Source organism: Carassius gibelio, chromosome A4 (genome assembly GCF_023724105.1).
Source record: "Carassius gibelio isolate Cgi1373 ecotype wild population from Czech Republic chromosome A4, carGib1.2-hapl.c, whole genome shotgun sequence".
NCBI lineage: Eukaryota > Metazoa > Chordata > Actinopteri > Cypriniformes > Cyprinidae > Carassius > Carassius gibelio.
The window spans coordinates 17,328,921-17,349,757 of NC_068374.1; the positions used below are offsets into that span (position 1 = coordinate 17,328,921).

The 20,837-nt window shown below is 47.4% G+C and overlaps 6 non-coding genes across 6 annotated transcripts; all 6 read right to left on the minus strand.

Annotated features, from left to right (window-relative positions):
* Positions 1 to 2,850: 2,850 nt before the first annotated feature.
* On the minus strand, positions 2,851 to 2,932 carry trnal-aag (transfer RNA leucine (anticodon AAG)). The gene has a single exon. It is a non-coding gene; the product is annotated as a tRNA-Leu (tRNA).
* A 4,145-nt stretch (positions 2,933 to 7,077) lies between these two features.
* trnal-aag (transfer RNA leucine (anticodon AAG)) lies at positions 7,078 to 7,159 on the minus strand. The gene has a single exon. It is a non-coding gene; the product is annotated as a tRNA-Leu (tRNA).
* A 2,736-nt stretch (positions 7,160 to 9,895) lies between these two features.
* On the minus strand, positions 9,896 to 9,977 carry trnal-aag (transfer RNA leucine (anticodon AAG)). The gene has a single exon. It is a non-coding gene; the product is annotated as a tRNA-Leu (tRNA).
* Positions 9,978 to 11,303: 1,326 nt separating this feature from the next.
* Positions 11,304 to 11,385, minus strand: trnal-aag (transfer RNA leucine (anticodon AAG)). Its single transcript has one exon. It is a non-coding gene; the product is annotated as a tRNA-Leu (tRNA).
* Positions 11,386 to 14,121: 2,736 nt separating this feature from the next.
* On the minus strand, positions 14,122 to 14,203 carry trnal-aag (transfer RNA leucine (anticodon AAG)). The gene has a single exon. It is a non-coding gene; the product is annotated as a tRNA-Leu (tRNA).
* A 1,326-nt stretch (positions 14,204 to 15,529) lies between these two features.
* trnal-aag (transfer RNA leucine (anticodon AAG)) lies at positions 15,530 to 15,611 on the minus strand. The gene has a single exon. It is a non-coding gene; the product is annotated as a tRNA-Leu (tRNA).
* Between the last annotated feature and the right edge of the window lie 5,226 nt (positions 15,612 to 20,837).

Below are 20,837 nucleotides of genomic sequence, written 5' to 3' on the forward strand. Positions count from 1 at the left end.
CAAAGCCACAGCAGTCTTCCGAAAGGCTTTCCTGACAGCGGTGGGATTCAAACCTACGCCCCCGAAGAGACTGGAGCCTTAATCCAGCACCTTAGACCGCTCGGCCACGCTACCTTGTTTGCCTGCGTTTCACGGGTCACTTCGACCAGTGGAAAGGCCGCCCCGAGCTGACTTTGATGAAAAGCTGCAGTCTAATCCTGTTTGCGTAAAACAAACCTGATCCCTTGCAGGTTAGGGCTTGCGGCTATGTCCCTGTCACAACAAGTCTGTGATAAGTTTGAAAGAACAGATCAGCACAAGATTGACTCAAATCGTCTTCAACGAAACCACAAGAAGTCAGTAAACCACAGAGGAAGTGCAGTGCCCCAGGAGCAGGACTGAGACAGCATGCCTTATCAAACAGGCGATCGGATGTGGGAGAGGATGAGGCTTCTTGTTTGACTCTCATGTTCCTGAAGGGCCTGACTGCTGCCAGGGAAAGTGTGTTCTCTCGCAATATTTTCAGACCATTATCGAGTACAAGCAGGGCCTCCCGGCCTCAATTAAACCACTGATGGCAGCGGTATGATTCCAACCAACGGCACCATAGAGACTGGAGCCTAAATACAGTACATTAGACCACTTGGCCACGCTACCCTGGTGGGAGTCCCTTTTGTTCGTCTTTGGGCTTTATACCATCCAGAAATAGAAGCGACGGCCTCCACAAACCTTATTCAGTAAACATGTCCAATGCGGCCAAGGAAAGCTCTTTATTCGGCCATGGCAGCAAAAAGTGTCTCCCGAAATGGAGCCCCTGGCAGCGGTGGGATTCAAAACCACGCCCCTAAAGAGACTGGGGAAAAACAGAAAGAACCTCTTGGCCACGCTACCAGATAATGCCCTTTACCCCAGGCACTATTCCACCAACTTTTTCCTTGTCGAGCTTCGCCACAAGATAACGTCTTGAATTTCTCCAAGGTTGAGGCTTCCTTCTTGAAGGGTTATGCAGTACTACCCCTGGAGGACCCCTTCCTGGAGAGTGCATGTCCTTCTCTTATAAAACACACCTGAATGCACTAATGAAGGCCCTTAGGGCTGTTCTGAAAATGGCAGATAGCTGAGCATTAGCCGTTATACTCAAAAAAGTAAAAAATCCAAACATTTTTTCACCAAAAACTTTCAACGAGTGACATTGGCTGTTACCATCCTTTATGATACTTATTACTTTTCACTATTTCAAATTATATTCAAGTACTTTTTCCTGTTTTGAAGTAACTTCACTATAATTGTAAATTATTGGTGTCCCTACTTCAACTGGGTGCCTCTTTTAGAAAGGAGCAGAGGCTGGGACAGGCCTCCAGCGCTGACTTGGCTAAAAAGCAAGGAAAGCAAAAGCAGCTCAATTCGGATGTTCACACAGCATCACTTTGCAAAGCCACAGCAGTCTTCCAAAAGGCTTTCCTGGCAGCGGTGGGATTTGAACCCACGCCCCCGAAGAGACTGGAGCCTTAATCCAGCGCCTTAGACCGCTCGGTCAAGCTACCTTGTTTGCCTGCGTTTCACGGGTCACTTCGACCAGTGGAAAGGCCGCCCCGAGCTGACTTTGATGAAAAGCTGCAGTCTAATCCTGTTTGCGTAAAACAAACCTGATCCCTTGCAGGTTAGGGCTTGCGGCTATGTCCCTGTCACAACAAGTCTGAGATAAGTTTGAAAGAACAGATCAGCACAAGATTGACTCAAATCGTCTTCAACGAAACCACAAGAAGTCAGTAAACCACAGAGGAAGTGCAGTGCTCCAGGAGCAGGACTGAGACAGCATGCCTTATCAAACAGGCGATCGGATGTGGGAGAGGATGAGGCTTCTTGTTTGACTCTCATGTTCCTGAAGGGCCTGACTGCTGCCAGGGAAAGTGTGTTCTCTCGCAATATTTTCAGACCATTATCGAGTACAAGCAGGGCCTTCCGGCCTCAATTAAACCACTGATGGCAGCGGTATGATTCCAACCAACGGCACCATAGAGACTGGAGCCTAAATACAGTACATTAGACCACTTGGCCACGCTACCCTGGTGGGAGTCCCTTTTGTTCGTCTTTGGGCTTTATACCATCCAGAAATAGAAGCGACGGCCTCCACAAACCTTATTCAGTAAACATGTCCAATGCGGCCAAGGAAAGCTCTTTATTCGGCCATGGCAGCAAAAAGTGTCTCCCGAAATGGAGCCCCTGGCAGCGGTGGGATTCAAAACCACGCCCCTAAAGAGACTGGGGAAAAACAGAAAGAACCTCTTGGCCACGCTAAAAGATAATGCCCTTTACCCCAGGCACTATTCCACCAACTTTTTCCTTGTCGAGCTTCGCCACAAGATAACGTCTTGAATTTCTCCAAGGTTGAGGCTTCCTTCTTGAAGGGTTATGCAGTACTACCCCTGGAGGACCCCTTCCTGGAGAGTGCATGTCCTTCTCTTATAAAACACACCTGAATGCCATAATGAAGGCCCTTAGGACTGTTCTGTAAATGGCAGATAGCTGAGCATTAGCCGTTATACTCAAAAAAGTAAAAAATCCAAACATTTTTTCACCAAAAACTTTCAACGAGTGACATTGGCTGTTACCATCCTTTATGATACTTATTACTTTTCACTATTTCAAATTATATTCAAGTACTTTTTCCTGTTTTGAAGTAACTTCACTATAATTGTAAATTATTGGTGTCCCTACTTCAACTGGGTGCCTCTTTTAGAAAGGAGCAGAGGCTGGGACAGGCCTCCAGCGCTGACTTGGCTAAAAAGCAAGGAAAGCAAAAGCAGCTCAATTCGGATGTTCACACAGCATCACTTTGCAAAGCCACAGCAGTCTTCCAAAAGGCTTTCCTGGCAGCGGTGGGATTCGAACCCACGCCCCCGAAGAGACTGGAGCCTTAATCCAGCGCCTTAGACCGCTCGGCCAAGCTACCTTGTTTGCCTGCGTTTCACGGGTCACTTCGACCAGTGGAAAGGCCGCCCCGAGCTGACTTTGATGAAAAGCTGCAGTCTAATCCTGTTTGCATAAAACAAACCTGATCCCTTGCAGGTTAGGGCTTGCGGCTATGTCCCTGTCACAACAAGTCTGAGATAAGTTTGAAAGAACAGATCAGCACAAGATTGACTCAAATCGTCTTCAACGAAACCACAAGAAGTCAGTAAACCACAGAGGAAGTGCAGTGCTCCAGGAGCAGGACTGAGACAGCATGCCTTATCAAACAGGCGATCGGATGTGGGAGAGGATGAGGCTTCTTGTTTGACTCTCATGTTCCTGAAGGGCCTGACTGCTGCCAGGGAAAGTGTGTTCTCTCGCAATATTTTCAGACCATTATCGAGTACAAGCAGGGCCTCCCGGCCTCAATTAAACCACTGATGGCAGCGGTATGATTCCAACCAACGGCACCATAGAGACTGGAGCCTAAATACAGTACATTAGACCACTTGGCCACGCTACCCTGGTGGGAGTCCCTTTTGTTCGTCTTTGGGCTTTATACCATCCAGAAATAGAAGCGACGGCCTCCACAAACCTTATTCAGTAAACATGTCCAATGCGGCCAAGGAAAGCTCTTTATTCGGCCATGGCAGCAAAAAGTGTCTCCCGAAATGGAGCCCCTGGCAGCGGTGGGATTCAAAACCACGCCCCTAAAGAGACTGGGGAAAAACAGAAAGAACCTCTTGGCCACGCTACCAGATAATGCCCTTTACCCCAGGCACTATTCCACCAACTTTTTCCTTGTCGAGCTTCGCCACAAGATAACGTCTTGAATTTCTCCAAGGTTGAGGCTTCCTTCTTGAAGGGTTATGCAGTACTACCCCTGGAGGACCCCTTCCTGGAGAGTGCATGTCCTTCTCTTATAAAACACACCTGAATGCACTAATGAAGGCCCTTAGGGCTGTTCTGAAAATGGCAGATAGCTGAGCATTAGCCGTTATACTCAAAAAAGTAAAAAATCCAAACATTTTTTCACCAAAAACTTTCAACGAGTGACATTGGCTGTTACCATCCTTTATGATACTTATTACTTTTCACTATTTCAAATTATATTCAAGTACTTTTTCCTGTTTTGAAGTAACTTCACTATAATTGTAAATTATTGGTGTCCCTACTTCAACTGGGTGCCTCTTTTAGAAAGGAGCAGAGGCTGGGACAGGTCTCCAGCGCTGACTTGGCTAAAAAGCAAGGAAAGCAAAAGCAGCTCAATTCGGATGTTCACACAGCATCACTTTGCAAAGCCACAGCAGTCTTCCGAAAGGCTTTCCTGACAGCGGTGGGATTCAAACCTACGCCCCCGAAGAGACTGGAGCCTTAATCCAGCACCTTAGACCGCTCGGCCACGCTACCTTGTTTGCCTGCGTTTCACGGGTCACTTCGACCAGTGGAAAGGCCGCCCCGAGCTGACTTTGATGAAAAGCTGCAGTCTAATCCTGTTTGCGTAAAACAAACCTGATCCCTTGCAGGTTAGGGCTTGCGGCTATGTCCCTGTCACAACAAGTCTGTGATAAGTTTGAAAGAACAGATCAGCACAAGATTGACTCAAATCGTCTTCAACGAAACCACAAGAAGTCAGTAAACCACAGAGGAAGTGCAGTGCCCCAGGAGCAGGACTGAGACAGCATGCCTTATCAAACAGGCGATCGGATGTGGGAGAGGATGAGGCTTCTTGTTTGACTCTCATGTTCCTGAAGGGCCTGACTGCTGCCAGGGAAAGTGTGTTCTCTCGCAATATTTTCAGACCATTATCGAGTACAAGCAGGGCCTCCCGGCCTCAATTAAACCACTGATGGCAGCGGTATGATTCCAACCAACGGCACCATAGAGACTGGAGCCTAAATACAGTACATTAGACCACTTGGCCACGCTACCCTGGTGGGAGTCCCTTTTGTTCGTCTTTGGGCTTTATACCATCCAGAAATAGAAGCGACGGCCTCCACAAACCTTATTCAGTAAACATGTCCAATGCGGCCAAGGAAAGCTCTTTATTCGGCCATGGCAGCAAAAAGTGTCTCCCGAAATGGAGCCCCTGGCAGCGGTGGGATTCAAAACCACGCCCCTAAAGAGACTGGGGAAAAACAGAAAGAACCTCTTGGCCACGCTACCAGATAATGCCCTTTACCCCAGGCACTATTCCACCAACTTTTTCCTTGTCGAGCTTCGCCACAAGATAACGTCTTGAATTTCTCCAAGGTTGAGGCTTCCTTCTTGAAGGGTTATGCAGTACTACCCCTGGAGGACCCCTTCCTGGAGAGTGCATGTCCTTCTCTTATAAAACACACCTGAATGCACTAATGAAGGCCCTTAGGGCTGTTCTGAAAATGGCAGATAGCTGAGCATTAGCCGTTATACTCAAAAAAGTAAAAAATCCAAACATTTTTTCACCAAAAACTTTCAACGAGTGACATTGGCTGTTACCATCCTTTATGATACTTATTACTTTTCACTATTTCAAATTATATTCAAGTACTTTTTCCTGTTTTGAAGTAACTTCACTATAATTGTAAATTATTGGTGTCCCTACTTCAACTGGGTGCCTCTTTTAGAAAGGAGCAGAGGCTGGGACAGGCCTCCAGCGCTGACTTGGCTAAAAAGCAAGGAAAGCAAAAGCAGCTCAATTCGGATGTTCACACAGCATCACTTTGCAAAGCCACAGCAGTCTTCCAAAAGGCTTTCCTGGCAGCGGTGGGATTTGAACCCACGCCCCCGAAGAGACTGGAGCCTTAATCCAGCGCCTTAGACCGCTCGGTCAAGCTACCTTGTTTGCCTGCGTTTCACGGGTCACTTCGACCAGTGGAAAGGCCGCCCCGAGCTGACTTTGATGAAAAGCTGCAGTCTAATCCTGTTTGCGTAAAACAAACCTGATCCCTTGCAGGTTAGGGCTTGCGGCTATGTCCCTGTCACAACAAGTCTGAGATAAGTTTGAAAGAACAGATCAGCACAAGATTGACTCAAATCGTCTTCAACGAAACCACAAGAAGTCAGTAAACCACAGAGGAAGTGCAGTGCTCCAGGAGCAGGACTGAGACAGCATGCCTTATCAAACAGGCGATCGGATGTGGGAGAGGATGAGGCTTCTTGTTTGACTCTCATGTTCCTGAAGGGCCTGACTGCTGCCAGGGAAAGTGTGTTCTCTCGCAATATTTTCAGACCATTATCGAGTACAAGCAGGGCCTCCCGGCCTCAATTAAACCACTGATGGCAGCGGTATGATTCCAACCAACGGCACCATAGAGACTGGAGCCTAAATACAGTACATTAGACCACTTGGCCACGCTACCCTGGTGGGAGTCCCTTTTGTTCGTCTTTGGGCTTTATACCATCCAGAAATAGAAGCGACGGCCTCCACAAACCTTATTCAGTAAACATGTCCAATGCGGCCAAGGAAAGCTCTTTATTCGGCCATGGCAGCAAAAAGTGTCTCCCGAAATGGAGCCCCTGGCAGCGGTGGGATTCAAAACCACGCCCCTAAAGAGACTGGGGAAAAACAGAAAGAACCTCTTGGCCACGCTACCAGATAATGCCCTTTACCCCAGGCACTATTCCACCAACTTTTTCCTTGTCGAGCTTCGCCACAAGATAACGTCTTGAATTTCTCCAAGGTTGAGGCTTCCTTCTTGAAGGGTTATGCAGTACTACCCCTGGAGGACCCCTTCCTGGAGAGTGCATGTCCTTCTCTTATAAAACACACCTGAATGCCATAATGAAGGCCCTTAGGACTGTTCTGAAAATGGCAGATAGCTGAGCATTAGCCGTTATACTCAAAAAAGTAAAAAATCCAAACATTTTTTCACCAAAAACTTTCAACGAGTGACATTGGCTGTTACCATCCTTTATGATACTTATTACTTTTCACTATTTCAAATTATATTCAAGTACTTTTTCCTGTTTTGAAGTAACTTCACTATAATTGTAAATTATTGGTGTCCCTACTTCAACTGGGTGCCTCTTTTAGAAAGGAGCAGAGGCTGGGACAGGCCTCCAGCGCTGACTTGGCTAAAAAGCAAGGAAAGCAAAAGCAGCTCAATTCGGATGTTCACACAGCATCACTTTGCAAAGCCACAGCAGTCTTCCAAAAGGCTTTCCTGGCAGCGGTGGGATTCGAACCCACGCCCCCGAAGAGACTGGAGCCTTAATCCAGCGCCTTAGACCGCTCGGCCAAGCTACCTTGTTTGCCTGCGTTTCACGGGTCACTTCGACCAGTGGAAAGGCCGCCCCGAGCTGACTTTGATGAAAAGCTGCAGTCTAATCCTGTTTGCATAAAACAAACCTGATCCCTTGCAGGTTAGGGCTTGCGGCTATGTCCCTGTCACAACAAGTCTGAGATAAGTTTGAAAGAACAGATCAGCACAAGATTGACTCAAATCGTCTTCAACGAAACCACAAGAAGTCAGTAAACCACAGAGGAAGTGCAGTGCTCCAGGAGCAGGACTGAGACAGCATGCCTTATCAAACAGGCGATCGGATGTGGGAGAGGATGAGGCTTCTTGTTTGACTCTCATGTTCCTGAAGGGCCTGACTGCTGCCAGGGAAAGTGTGTTCTCTCGCAATATTTTCAGACCATTATCGAGTACAAGCAGGGCCTCCCGGCCTCAATTAAACCACTGATGGCAGCGGTATGATTCCAACCAACGGCACCATAGAGACTGGAGCCTAAATACAGTACATTAGACCACTTGGCCACGCTACCCTGGTGGGAGTCCTTTTTGTTCGTCTTTGGGCTTTATACCATCCAGAAATAGAAGCGACGGCCTCCACAAACCTTATTCAGTAAACATGTCCAATGCGGCCAAGGAAAGCTCTTTATTCGGCCATGGCAGCAAAAAGTGTCTCCCGAAATGGAGCCCCTGGCAGCGGTGGGATTCAAAACCACGCCCCTAAAGAGACTGGGGAAAAACAGAAAGAACCTCTTGGCCACGCTACCAGATAATGCCCTTTACCCCAGGCACTATTCCACCAACTTTTTCCTTGTCGAGCTTCGCCACAAGATAACGTCTTGAATTTCTCCAAGGTTGAGGCTTCCTTCTTGAAGGGTTATGCAGTACTACCCCTGGAGGACCCCTTCCTGGAGAGTGCATGTCCTTCTCTTATAAAACACACCTGAATGCACTAATGAAGGCCCTTAGGGCTGTTCTGAAAATGGCAGATAGCTGAGCATTAGCCGTTATACTCAAAAAAGTAAAAAATCCAAACATTTTTTCACCAAAAACTTTCAACGAGTGACATTGGCTGTTACCATCCTTTATGATACTTATTACTTTTCACTATTTCAAATTATATTCAAGTACTTTTTCCTGTTTTGAAGTAACTTCACTATAATTGTAAATTATTGGTGTCCCTACTTCAACTGGGTGCCTCTTTTAGAAAGGAGCAGAGGCTGGGACAGGTCTCCAGCGCTGACTTGGCTAAAAAGCAAGGAAAGCAAAAGCAGCTCAATTCGGATGTTCACACAGCATCACTTTGCAAAGCCACAGCAGTCTTCCGAAAGGCTTTCCTGACAGCGGTGGGATTCAAACCTACGCCCCCGAAGAGACTGGAGCCTTAATCCAGCACCTTAGACCGCTCGGCCACGCTACCTTGTTTGCCTGCGTTTCACGGGTCACTTCGACCAGTGGAAAGGCCGCCCCGAGCTGACTTTGATGAAAAGCTGCAGTCTAATCCTGTTTGCGTAAAACAAACCTGATCCCTTGCAGGTTAGGGCTTGCGGCTATGTCCCTGTCACAACAAGTCTGTGATAAGTTTGAAAGAACAGATCAGCACAAGATTGACTCAAATCGTCTTCAACGAAACCACAAGAAGTCAGTAAACCACAGAGGAAGTGCAGTGCCCCAGGAGCAGGACTGAGACAGCATGCCTTATCAAACAGGCGATCGGATGTGGGAGAGGATGAGGCTTCTTGTTTGACTCTCATGTTCCTGAAGGGCCTGACTGCTGCCAGGGAAAGTGTGTTCTCTCGCAATATTTTCAGACCATTATCGAGTACAAGCAGGGCCTCCCGGCCTCAATTAAACCACTGATGGCAGCGGTATGATTCCAACCAACGGCACCATAGAGACTGGAGCCTAAATACAGTACATTAGACCACTTGGCCACGCTACCCTGGTGGGAGTCCCTTTTGTTCGTCTTTGGGCTTTATACCATCCAGAAATAGAAGCGACGGCCTCCACAAACCTTATTCAGTAAACATGTCCAATGCGGCCAAGGAAAGCTCTTTATTCGGCCATGGCAGCAAAAAGTGTCTCCCGAAATGGAGCCCCTGGCAGCGGTGGGATTCAAAACCACGCCCCTAAAGAGACTGGGGAAAAACAGAAAGAACCTCTTGGCCACGCTACCAGATAATGCCCTTTACCCCAGGCACTATTCCACCAACTTTTTCCTTGTCGAGCTTCGCCACAAGATAACGTCTTGAATTTCTCCAAGGTTGAGGCTTCCTTCTTGAAGGGTTATGCAGTACTACCCCTGGAGGACCCCTTCCTGGAGAGTGCATGTCCTTCTCTTATAAAACACACCTGAATGCACTAATGAAGGCCCTTAGGGCTGTTCTGAAAATGGCAGATAGCTGAGCATTAGCCGTTATACTCAAAAAAGTAAAAAATCCAAAAAAAATTTCACCAAAAACTTTCAACGAGTGACATTGGCTGTTACCATCCTTTATGATACTTATTACTTTTCACTATTTCAAATTATATTCAAGTACTTTTTCCTGTTTTGAAGTAACTTCACTATAATTGTAAATTATTGGTGTCCCTACTTCAACTGGGTGCCTCTTTTAGAAAGGAGCAGAGGCTGGGACAGGCCTCCAGCGCTGACTTGGCTAAAAAGCAAGGAAAGCAAAAGCAGCTCAATTCGCATGTTCACACAGCATCACTTTGCAAAGCCACAGCAGTCTTCCAAAAGGCTTTCCTGGCAGCGGTGGGATTCGAACCCACGCCCCCGAAGAGACTGGAGCCTTAATCCAGCGCCTTAGACCGCTCGGCCACGCTACCTTGTTTGCTTCATTTCACGGGTCACTTCGACCAGTGGAAAGGCCGCCCCGAGCTGACTTTGATGAAAAGCTGCAGTCTAATCCTGTTTGCGTAAAACAAACCTGATCCCTTGCAGGTTAGGGCTTGCGGCTATGTCCCTGTCACAACAAGTCTGAGATAAGTTTGAAAGAACAGATCAGCACAAGATTGACTCAAATCGTCTTCAACGAAACCACAAGAAGTCAGTAAACCACAGAGGAAGTGCAGTGCCCCAGGAGCAGGACTGAGACAGCATGCCTTATCAAACAGGCGATCGGATGTGGGAGAGGATGAGGCTTCTTGTTTGACTCTAATGTTCCTGAAGGGCCTGACTGCTGCCAGGGAAAGTGTGTTCTCTCGCAATATTTTCAGACCATTATCGAGTACAAGCAGGGCCTCCCGGCCTCAATTAAACCACTGATGGCAGCGGTATGATTCCAGCCAACGGCACCATAGAGACTGGAGCCTAAATACAGTACATTAGACCACTTGGCCACGCTACCCTGGTGGGAGTCCCTTTTGTTCGTCTTTGGGCTTTATACCATCCAGAAATAGAAGCGACGGCCTCCACAAACCTTATTCAGTAAACATGTCCAATGCGGCCAAGGAAAGCTCTTTATTCGGCCATGGCAGCAAAAAGTGTCTCCCGAAATGGAGCCCCTGGCAGCGGTGGGATTCAAAACCACGCCCCTAAAGAGACTGGGGAAAAACAGAAAGAACCTCTTGGCCACGCTACCAGATAATGCCTTTTACCCCAGGCACTATTCCACCAACTTTTTCCTTGTCGAGCTTCGCCACAAGATAACGTCTTGAATTTCTCCAAGGTTGAGGCTTCCTTCTTGAAGGGTTATGCAGTACTACCCCTGGAGGACCCCTTCCTGGAGAGTGCATGTCCTTCTCTTATAAAACACACCTGAATGCACTAATGAAGGCCCTTAGGGCTGTTCTGAACATGGCAGATAGCTGAGCATTAGCCGTTATACTCAATAAAGTAAAAAATCCAAACATTTTTTCACCAAAAACTTTCAACGAGTGACATTGGCTGTTACCATCCTTTATGATACTTATTACTTTTCACTATTTCAAATTATATTCAAGTACTTTTTCCTGTTTTGAAGTAACTTCACTATAATTGTAAATTATTGGTGTCCCTACTTCAACTGGGTGCCTCTTTTAGAAAGGAGCAGAGGCTGGGACAGGCCTCCAGCGCTGACTTGGCTAAAAAGCAAGGAAAGCAAAAGCAGCTCAATTCGGATGTTCACACAGCATCACTTTGCAAAGCCACAGCAGTCTTCCAAAAGGCTTTCCTGGCAGCGGTGGGATTCGAACCCACGCCCCCGAAGAGACTGGAGCCTTAATCCAGCGCCTTAGACCGCTCGGCCAAGCTACCTTGTTTGCCTGCGTTTCACGGGTCACTTCGACCAGTGGAAAGGCCGCCCCGAGCTGACTTTGATGAAAAGCTGCAGTCTAATCCTGTTTGCATAAAACAAACCTGATCCCTTGCAGGTTAGGGCTTGCGGCTATGTCCCTGTCACAACAAGTCTGAGATAAGTTTGAAAGAACAGATCAGCACAAGATTGACTCAAATCGTCTTCAACGAAACCACAAGAAGTCAGTAAACCACAGAGGAAGTGCAGTGCTCCAGGAGCAGGACTGAGACAGCATGCCTTATCAAACAGGCGATCGGATGTGGGAGAGGATGAGGCTTCTTGTTTGACTCTCATGTTCCTGAAGGGCCTGACTGCTGCCAGGGAAAGTGTGTTCTCTCGCAATATTTTCAGACCATTATCGAGTACAAGCAGGGCCTCCCGGCCTCAATTAAACCACTGATGGCAGCGGTATGATTCCAACCAACGGCACCATAGAGACTGGAGCCTAAATACAGTACATTAGACCACTTGGCCACGCTACCCTGGTGGGAGTCCCTTTTGTTCGTCTTTGGGCTTTATACCATCCAGAAATAGAAGCGACGGCCTCCACAAACCTTATTCAGTAAACATGTCCAATGCGGCCAAGGAAAGCTCTTTATTCGGCCATGGCAGCAAAAAGTGTCTCCCGAAATGGAGCCCCTGGCAGCGGTGGGATTCAAAACCACGCCCCTAAAGAGACTGGGGAAAAACAGAAAGAACCTCTTGGCCACGCTACCAGATAATGCCCTTTACCCCAGGCACTATTCCACCAACTTTTTCCTTGTCGAGCTTCGCCACAAGATAACGTCTTGAATTTCTCCAAGGTTGAGGCTTCCTTCTTGAAGGGTTATGCAGTACTACCCCTGGAGGACCCCTTCCTGGAGAGTGCATGTCCTTCTCTTATAAAACACACCTGAATGCACTAATGAAGGCCCTTAGGGCTGTTCTGAAAATGGCAGATAGCTGAGCATTAGCCGTTATACTCAAAAAAGTAAAAAATCCAAAAAAAATTTCACCAAAAACTTTCAACGAGTGACATTGGCTGTTACCATCCTTTATGATACTTATTACTTTTCACTATTTCAAATTATATTCAAGTACTTTTTCCTGTTTTGAAGTAACTTCACTATAATTGTAAATTATTGGTGTCCCTACTTCAACTGGGTGCCTCTTTTAGAAAGGAGCAGAGGCTGGGACAGGTCTCCAGCGCTGACTTGGCTAAAAAGCAAGGAAAGCAAAAGCAGCTCAATTCGGATGTTCACACAGCATCACTTTGCAAAGCCACAGCAGTCTTCCGAAAGGCTTTCCTGACAGCGGTGGGATTCAAACCTACGCCCCCGAAGAGACTGGAGCCTTAATCCAGCACCTTAGACCGCTCGGCCACGCTACCTTGTTTGCCTGCGTTTCACGGGTCACTTCGACCAGTGGAAAGGCCGCCCCGAGCTGACTTTGATGAAAAGCTGCAGTCTAATCCTGTTTGCGTAAAACAAACCTGATCCCTTGCAGGTTAGGGCTTGCGGCTATGTCCCTGTCACAACAAGTCTGTGATAAGTTTGAAAGAACAGATCAGCACAAGATTGACTCAAATCGTCTTCAACGAAACCACAAGAAGTCAGTAAACCACAGAGGAAGTGCAGTGCCCCAGGAGCAGGACTGAGACAGCATGCCTTATCAAACAGGCGATCGGATGTGGGAGAGGATGAGGCTTCTTGTTTGACTCTCATGTTCCTGAAGGGCCTGACTGCTGCCAGGGAAAGTGTGTTCTCTCGCAATATTTTCAGACCATTATCGAGTACAAGCAGGGCCTCCCGGCCTCAATTAAACCACTGATGGCAGCGGTATGATTCCAACCAACGGCACCATAGAGACTGGAGCCTAAATACAGTACATTAGACCACTTGGCCACGCTACCCTGGTGGGAGTCCCTTTTGTTCGTCTTTGGGCTTTATACCATCCAGAAATAGAAGCGACGGCCTCCACAAACCTTATTCAGTAAACATGTCCAATGCGGCCAAGGAAAGCTCTTTATTCGGCCATGGCAGCAAAAAGTGTCTCCCGAAATGGAGCCCCTGGCAGCGGTGGGATTCAAAACCACGCCCCTAAAGAGACTGGGGAAAAACAGAAAGAACCTCTTGGCCACGCTACCAGATAATGCCCTTTACCCCAGGCACTATTCCACCAACTTTTTCCTTGTCGAGCTTCGCCACAAGATAACGTCTTGAATTTCTCCAAGGTTGAGGCTTCCTTCTTGAAGGGTTATGCAGTACTACCCCTGGAGGACCCCTTCCTGGAGAGTGCATGTCCTTCTCTTATAAAACACACCTGAATGCACTAATGAAGGCCCTTAGGGCTGTTCTGAAAATGGCAGATAGCTGAGCATTAGCCGTTACACTCAAAAAAGTAAAAAATCCAAAAAAAATTTCACCAAAAACTTTCAACGAGTGACATTGGCTGTTACCATCCTTTATGATACTTATTACTTTTCACTATTTCAAATTATATTCAAGTACTTTTTCCTGTTTTGAAGTAACTTCACTATAATTGTAAATTATTGGTGTCCCTACTTCAACTGGGTGCCTCTTTTAGAAAGGAGCAGAGGCTGGGACAGGCCTCCAGCGCTGACTTGGCTAAAAAGCAAGGAAAGCAAAAGCAGCTCAATTCGCATGTTCACACAGCATCACTTTGCAAAGCCACAGCAGTCTTCCAAAAGGCTTTCCTGGCAGCGGTGGGATTCGAACCCACGCCCCCGAAGAGACTGGAGCCTTAATCCAGCGCCTTAGACCGCTCGGCCACGCTACCTTGTTTGCTTCGTTTCACGGGTCACTTCGACCAGTGGAAAGGCCGCCCCGAGCTGACTTTGATGAAAAGCTGCAGTCTAATCCTGTTTGCGTAAAACAAACCTGATCCCTTGCAGGTTAGGGCTTGCGGCTATGTCCCTGTCACAACAAGTCTGAGATAAGTTTGAAAGAACAGATCAGCACAAGATTGACTCAAATCGTCTTCAACGAAACCACAAGAAGTCAGTAAACCACAGAGGAAGTGCAGTGCCCCAGGAGCAGGACTGAGACAGCATGCCTTATCAAACAGGCGATCGGATGTGGGAGAGGATGAGGCTTCTTGTTTGACTCTAATGTTCCTGAAGGGCCTGACTGCTGCCAGGGAAAGTGTGTTCTCTCGCAATATTTTCAGACCATTATCGAGTACAAGCAGGGCCTCCCGGCCTCAATTAAACCACTGATGGCAGCGGTATGATTCCAGCCAACGGCACCATAGAGACTGGAGCCTAAATACAGTACATTAGACCACTTGGCCACGCTACCCTGGTGGGAGTCCCTTTTGTTCGTCTTTGGGCTTTATACCATCCAGAAATAGAAGCGACGGCCTCCACAAACCTTATTCAGTAAACATGTCCAATGCGGCCAAGGAAAGCTCTTTATTCGGCCATGGCAGCAAAAAGTGTCTCCCGAAATGGAGCCCCTGGCAGCGGTGGGATTCAAAACCACGCCCCTAAAGAGACTGGGGAAAAACAGAAAGAACCTCTTGGCCACGCTACCAGATAATGCCTTTTACCCCAGGCACTATTCCACCAACTTTTTCCTTGTCGAGCTTCGCCACAAGATAACGTCTTGAATTTCTCCAAGGTTGAGGCTTCCTTCTTGAAGGGTTATGCAGTACTACCCCTGGAGGACCCCTTCCTGGAGAGTGCATGTCCTTCTCTTATAAAACACACCTGAATGCACTAATGAAGGCCCTTAGGGCTGTTCTGAACATGGCAGATAGCTGAGCATTAGCCGTTATACTCAATAAAGTAAAAAATCCAAACATTTTTTCACCAAAAACTTTCAACGAGTGACATTGGCTGTTACCATCCTTTATGATACTTATTACTTTTCACTATTTCAAATTATATTCAAGTACTTTTTCCTGTTTTGAAGTAACTTCACTATAATTGTAAATTATTGGTGTCCCTACTTCAACTGGGTGCCTCTTTTAGAAAGGAGCAGAGGCTGGGACAGGCCTCCAGCGCTGACTTGGCTAAAAAGCAAGGAAAGCAAAAGCAGCTCAATTCGGATGTTCACACAGCATCACTTTGCAAAGCCACAGCAGTCTTCCAAAAGGCTTTCCTGGCAGCGGTGGGATTCGAACCCACGCCCCCGAAGAGACTGGAGCCTTAATCCAGCGCCTTAGACCGCTCGGCCAAGCTACCTTGTTTGCCTGCGTTTCACGGGTCACTTCGACCAGTGGAAAGGCCGCCCCGAGCTGACTTTGATGAAAAGCTGCAGTCTAATCCTGTTTGCATAAAACAAACCTGATCCCTTGCAGGTTAGGGCTTGCGGCTATGTCCCTGTCACAACAAGTCTGAGATAAGTTTGAAAGAACAGATCAGCACAAGATTGACTCAAATCGTCTTCAACGAAACCACAAGAAGTCAGTAAACCACAGAGGAAGTGCAGTGCTCCAGGAGCAGGACTGAGACAGCATGCCTTATCAAACAGGCGATCGGATGTGGGAGAGGATGAGGCTTCTTGTTTGACTCTCATGTTCCTGAAGGGCCTGACTGCTGCCAGGGAAAGTGTGTTCTCTCGCAATATTTTCAGACCATTATCGAGTACAAGCAGGGCCTCCCGGCCTCAATTAAACCACTGATGGCAGCGGTATGATTCCAACCAACGGCACCATAGAGACTGGAGCCTAAATACAGTACATTAGACCACTTGGCCACGCTACCCTGGTGGGAGTCCCTTTTGTTCGTCTTTGGGCTTTATACCATCCAGAAATAGAAGCGACGGCCTCCACAAACCTTATTCAGTAAACATGTCCAATGCGGCCAAGGAAAGCTCTTTATTCGGCCATGGCAGCAAAAAGTGTCTCCCGAAATGGAGCCCCTGGCAGCGGTGGGATTCAAAACCACGCCCCTAAAGAGACTGGGGAAAAACAGAAAGAACCTCTTGGCCACGCTACCAGATAATGCCCTTTACCCCAGGCACTATTCCACCAACTTTTTCCTTGTCGAGCTTCGCCACAAGATAACGTCTTGAATTTCTCCAAGGTTGAGGCTTCCTTCTTGAAGGGTTATGCAGTACTACCCCTGGAGGACCCCTTCCTGGAGAGTGCATGTCCTTCTCTTATAAAACACACCTGAATGCACTAATGAAGGCCCTTAGGGCTGTTCTGAAAATGGCAGATAGCTGAGCATTAGCCGTTATACTCAAAAAAGTAAAAAATCCAAAAAAAATTTCACCAAAAACTTTCAACGAGTGACATTGGCTGTTACCATCCTTTATGATACTTATTACTTTTCACTATTTCAAATTATATTCAAGTACTTTTTCCTGTTTTGAAGTAACTTCACTATAATTGTAAATTATTGGTGTCCCTACTTCAACTGGGTGCCTCTTTTAGAAAGGAGCAGAGGCTGGGACAGGTCTCCAGCGCTGACTTGGCTAAAAAGCAAGGAAAGCAAAAGCAGCTCAATTCGGATGTTCACACAGCATCACTTTGCAAAGCCACAGCAGTCTTCCGAAAGGCTTTCCTGACAGCGGTGGGATTCAAACCTACGCCCCCGAAGAGACTGGAGCCTTAATCCAGCACCTTAGACCGCTCGGCCACGCTACCTTGTTTGCCTGCGTTTCACGGGTCACTTCGACCAGTGGAAAGGCCGCCCCGAGCTGACTTTGATGAAAAGCTGCAGTCTAATCCTGTTTGCGTAAAACAAACCTGATCCCTTGCAGGTTAGGGCTTGCGGCTATGTCCCTGTCACAACAAGTCTGTGATAAGTTTGAAAGAACAGATCAGCACAAGATTGACTCAAATCGTCTTCAACGAAACCACAAGAAGTCAGTAAACCACAGAGGAAGTGCAGTGCCCCAGGAGCAGGACTGAGACAGCATGCCTTATCAAACAGGCGATCGGATGTGGGAGAGGATGAGGCTTCTTGTTTGACTCTCATGTTCCTGAAGGGCCTGACTGCTGCCAGGGAAAGTGTGTTCTCTCGCAATATTTTCAGACCATTATCGAGTACAAGCAGGGCCTCCCGGCCTCAATTAAACCACTGATGGCAGCGGTATGATTCCAACCAACGGCACCATAGAGACTGGAGCCTAAATACAGTACATTAGACCACTTGGCCACGCTACCCTGGTGGGAGTCCCTTTTGTTCGTCTTTGGGCTTTATACCATCCAGAAATAGAAGCGACGGCCTCCACAAACCTTATTCAGTAAACATGTCCAATGCGGCCAAGGAAAGCTCTTTATTCGGCCATGGCAGCAAAAAGTGTCTCCCGAAATGGAGCCCCTGGCAGCGGTGGGATTCAAAACCACGCCCCTAAAGAGACTGGGGAAAAACAGAAAGAACCTCTTGGCCACGCTACCAGATAATGCCCTTTACCCCAGGCACTATTCCACCAACTTTTTCCTTGTCGAGCTTCGCCACAAGATAACGTCTTGAATTTCTCCAAGGTTGAGGCTTCCTTCTTGAAGGGTTATGCAGTACTACCCCTGGAGGACCCCTTCCTGGAGAGTGCATGTCCTTCTCTTATAAAACACACCTGAATGCACTAATGAAGGCCCTTAGGGCTGTTCTGAAAATGGCAGATAGCTGAGCATTAGCCGTTATACTCAAAAAAGTAAAAAATCCAAAAAAAATTTCACCAAAAACTTTCAACGAGTGACATTGGCTGTTACCATCCTTTATGATACTTATTACTTTTCACTATTTCAAATTATATTCAAGTACTTTTTCCTGTTTTGAAGTAACTTCACTATAATTGTAAATTATTGGTGTCCCTACTTCAACTGGGTGCCTCTTTTAGAAAGGAGCAGAGGCTGGGACAGGCCTCCAGCGCTGACTTGGCTAAAAAGCAAGGAAAGCAAAAGCAGCTCAATTCGGATGTTCACACAGCATCACTTTGCAAAGCCACAGCAGTCTTCCTAAAGGCTTTCCTGACAGCGGTGGGATTCAAACCTACGCCCCCGAAGAGACTGGAGCCTTAATCCAGCACCTTAGACCGCTCGGCCACGCTACCATGTTTGCCTGCGTTTCACGGGTCAATTCGACCAGTGGAAAGGCCGCCCCGAGCTGACTTTGATGAAAAGCTGCAGTCTAATCCTGTTTGCATAAAACAAACCTGATCCCTTGCAGGTTAGGGCTTGCGGCTATGTCCCTGTCACAACAAGTCTGAGATAAGTTTGAAAGAACAGATCAGCACAAGATTGACTCAAATCGTCTTCAACGAAACCACAAGAAGTCAGTAAACCACAGAGGAAGTGCAGTGCCCCAGGAGCAGGACTGAGACAGCATGCCTTATCAAACAGGCGATCGGATGTGGGAGAGGATGAGGCTTCTTGTTTGACTCTCATGTTCCTGAAGGGCCTGACTGCTGCCAGGGAAAGTGTGTTCTCTCGCAATATTTTCAGACCATTATCGAGTACAAGCAGGGCCTCCCGGCCTCAATTAAACCACTGATGGCAGCGGTATGATTCCAACCAACGGCACCATAGAGACTGGAGCCTAAATACAGTACATTAGACCACTTGGCCACGCTACCCTGGTGGGAGTCCCTTTTGTTCGTCTTTGGGCTTTATACCATCCAGAAATAGAAGCGACGGCCTCCACAAACCTTATTCAGTAAACATGTCCAATGCGGCCAAGGAAAGCTCTTTATTCGGCCATGGCAGCAAAAAGTGTCTCCCGAAATGGAGCCCCTGGCAGCGGTGGGATTCAAAACCACGCCCCTAAAGAAACTGGGGAAAAACAGAAAGAACCTCTTGGCCACGCTACCAGATAATGCCCTTTACCCCAGGCACTATTCCACCAACTTTTTCCTTGTCGAGCTTCGCCACAAGATAACGTCTTGAATTTCTCCAAGGTTGAGGCTTCCTTCTTGAAGGGTTATGCAGTACTACCCCTGGAGGACCCCTTCCTGGAGAGTGCATGTCCTTCTCTTATAAAACACACCTGAATGCACTAATGAAGGCCCTTAGGGCTGTTCTGAAAATGGCAGATAGCTGAGCATTAGCCGTTATACTCAAAAAAGTAAAAAATCCAAAAAAAATTTCACCAAAAACTTTCAACGAGTGACATTGGCTGTTACCATCCTTTATGATACTTATTACTTTTCACTATTTCAAATTATATTCAAGTACTTTTTCCTGTTTTGAAGTAACTTCACTATAATTGTAAATTATTGGTGTCCCTACTTCAACTGGGTGCCTCTTTTAGAAAGGAGCAGAGGCTGGGACAGGCCTCCAGCGCTGACTTGGCTAAAAAGCAAGGAAAGCAAAAGCAGCTCAATTCGGATGTTCACACAGCATCACTTTGCAAAGCCACAGCAGTCTTCCTAAAGGCTTTCCTGACAGCGGTGGGATTCAAACCTACGCCCCCGAAGAGACTGGAGCCTTAATCCAGCACCTTAGACCGCTCGGCCACGCTACCATGTTTGCCTGCGTTTCACGGGTCAATTCGACCAGTGGAAAGGCCGCCCCGAGCTGACTTTGATGAAAAGCTGCAGTCTAATCCTGTTTGCGTAAAACAAACCTGATCCCTTGCAGGTTAGGGCTTGCGGCTATGTCCCTGTCACAACAAGTCTGAGATAAGTTTGAAAGAACAGATCAGCACAAGATTGACTCAAATCGTCTTCAACGAAACCACAAGAAGTCAGTAAACCACAGAGGAAGTGCAGTGCCCCAGGAGCAGGACTGAGACAGCATGCCTTATCAAACAGGCGATCGGATGTGGGAGAGGATGAGGCTTCTTGTTTGACTCTCATGTTCCTGAAGGGCCTGACTGCTGCCAGGGAAAGTGTGTTCTCTCGCAATATTTTCAGACCATTATCGAGTACAAGCAGGGCCTCCCGGCCTCAATTAAACCACTGATGGCAGCGGTATGATTCCAACCAACGGCACCATAGAGACTGGAGCCTAAATACAGTACATTAGACCACTTGGCCACGCTACCCTGGTGGGAGTCCCTTTTGTTCGTCTTTGGGCTTTATACCATCCAGAAATAGAAGCGACGGCCTCCACAAACCTTATTCAGTAAACATGTCCAATGCGGCCAAGGAAAGCTCTTTATTCGGCCATGGCAGCAAAAAGTGTCTCCCGAAATGGAGCCCCTGGCAGCGGTGGGATTCAAAACCACGCCCCTAAAGAGACTGGGGAAAAACAGAAAGAACCTCTTGGCCACGCTACCAGATAATGCCCTTTACCCCAGGCACTATTCCACCAACTTTTTCCTTGTCGAGCTTCGCCACAAGATAACGTCTTGAATTTCTCCAAGGTTGAGGCTTCCTTCTTGAAGGGTTATGCAGTACTACCCCTGGAGGACCCCTTCCTGGAGAGTGCATGTCCTTCTCTTATAAAACACACCTGAATGCACTAATGAAGGCCCTTAGGGCTGTTCTGAAAATGGCAGATAGCTGAGCATTAGCCGTTA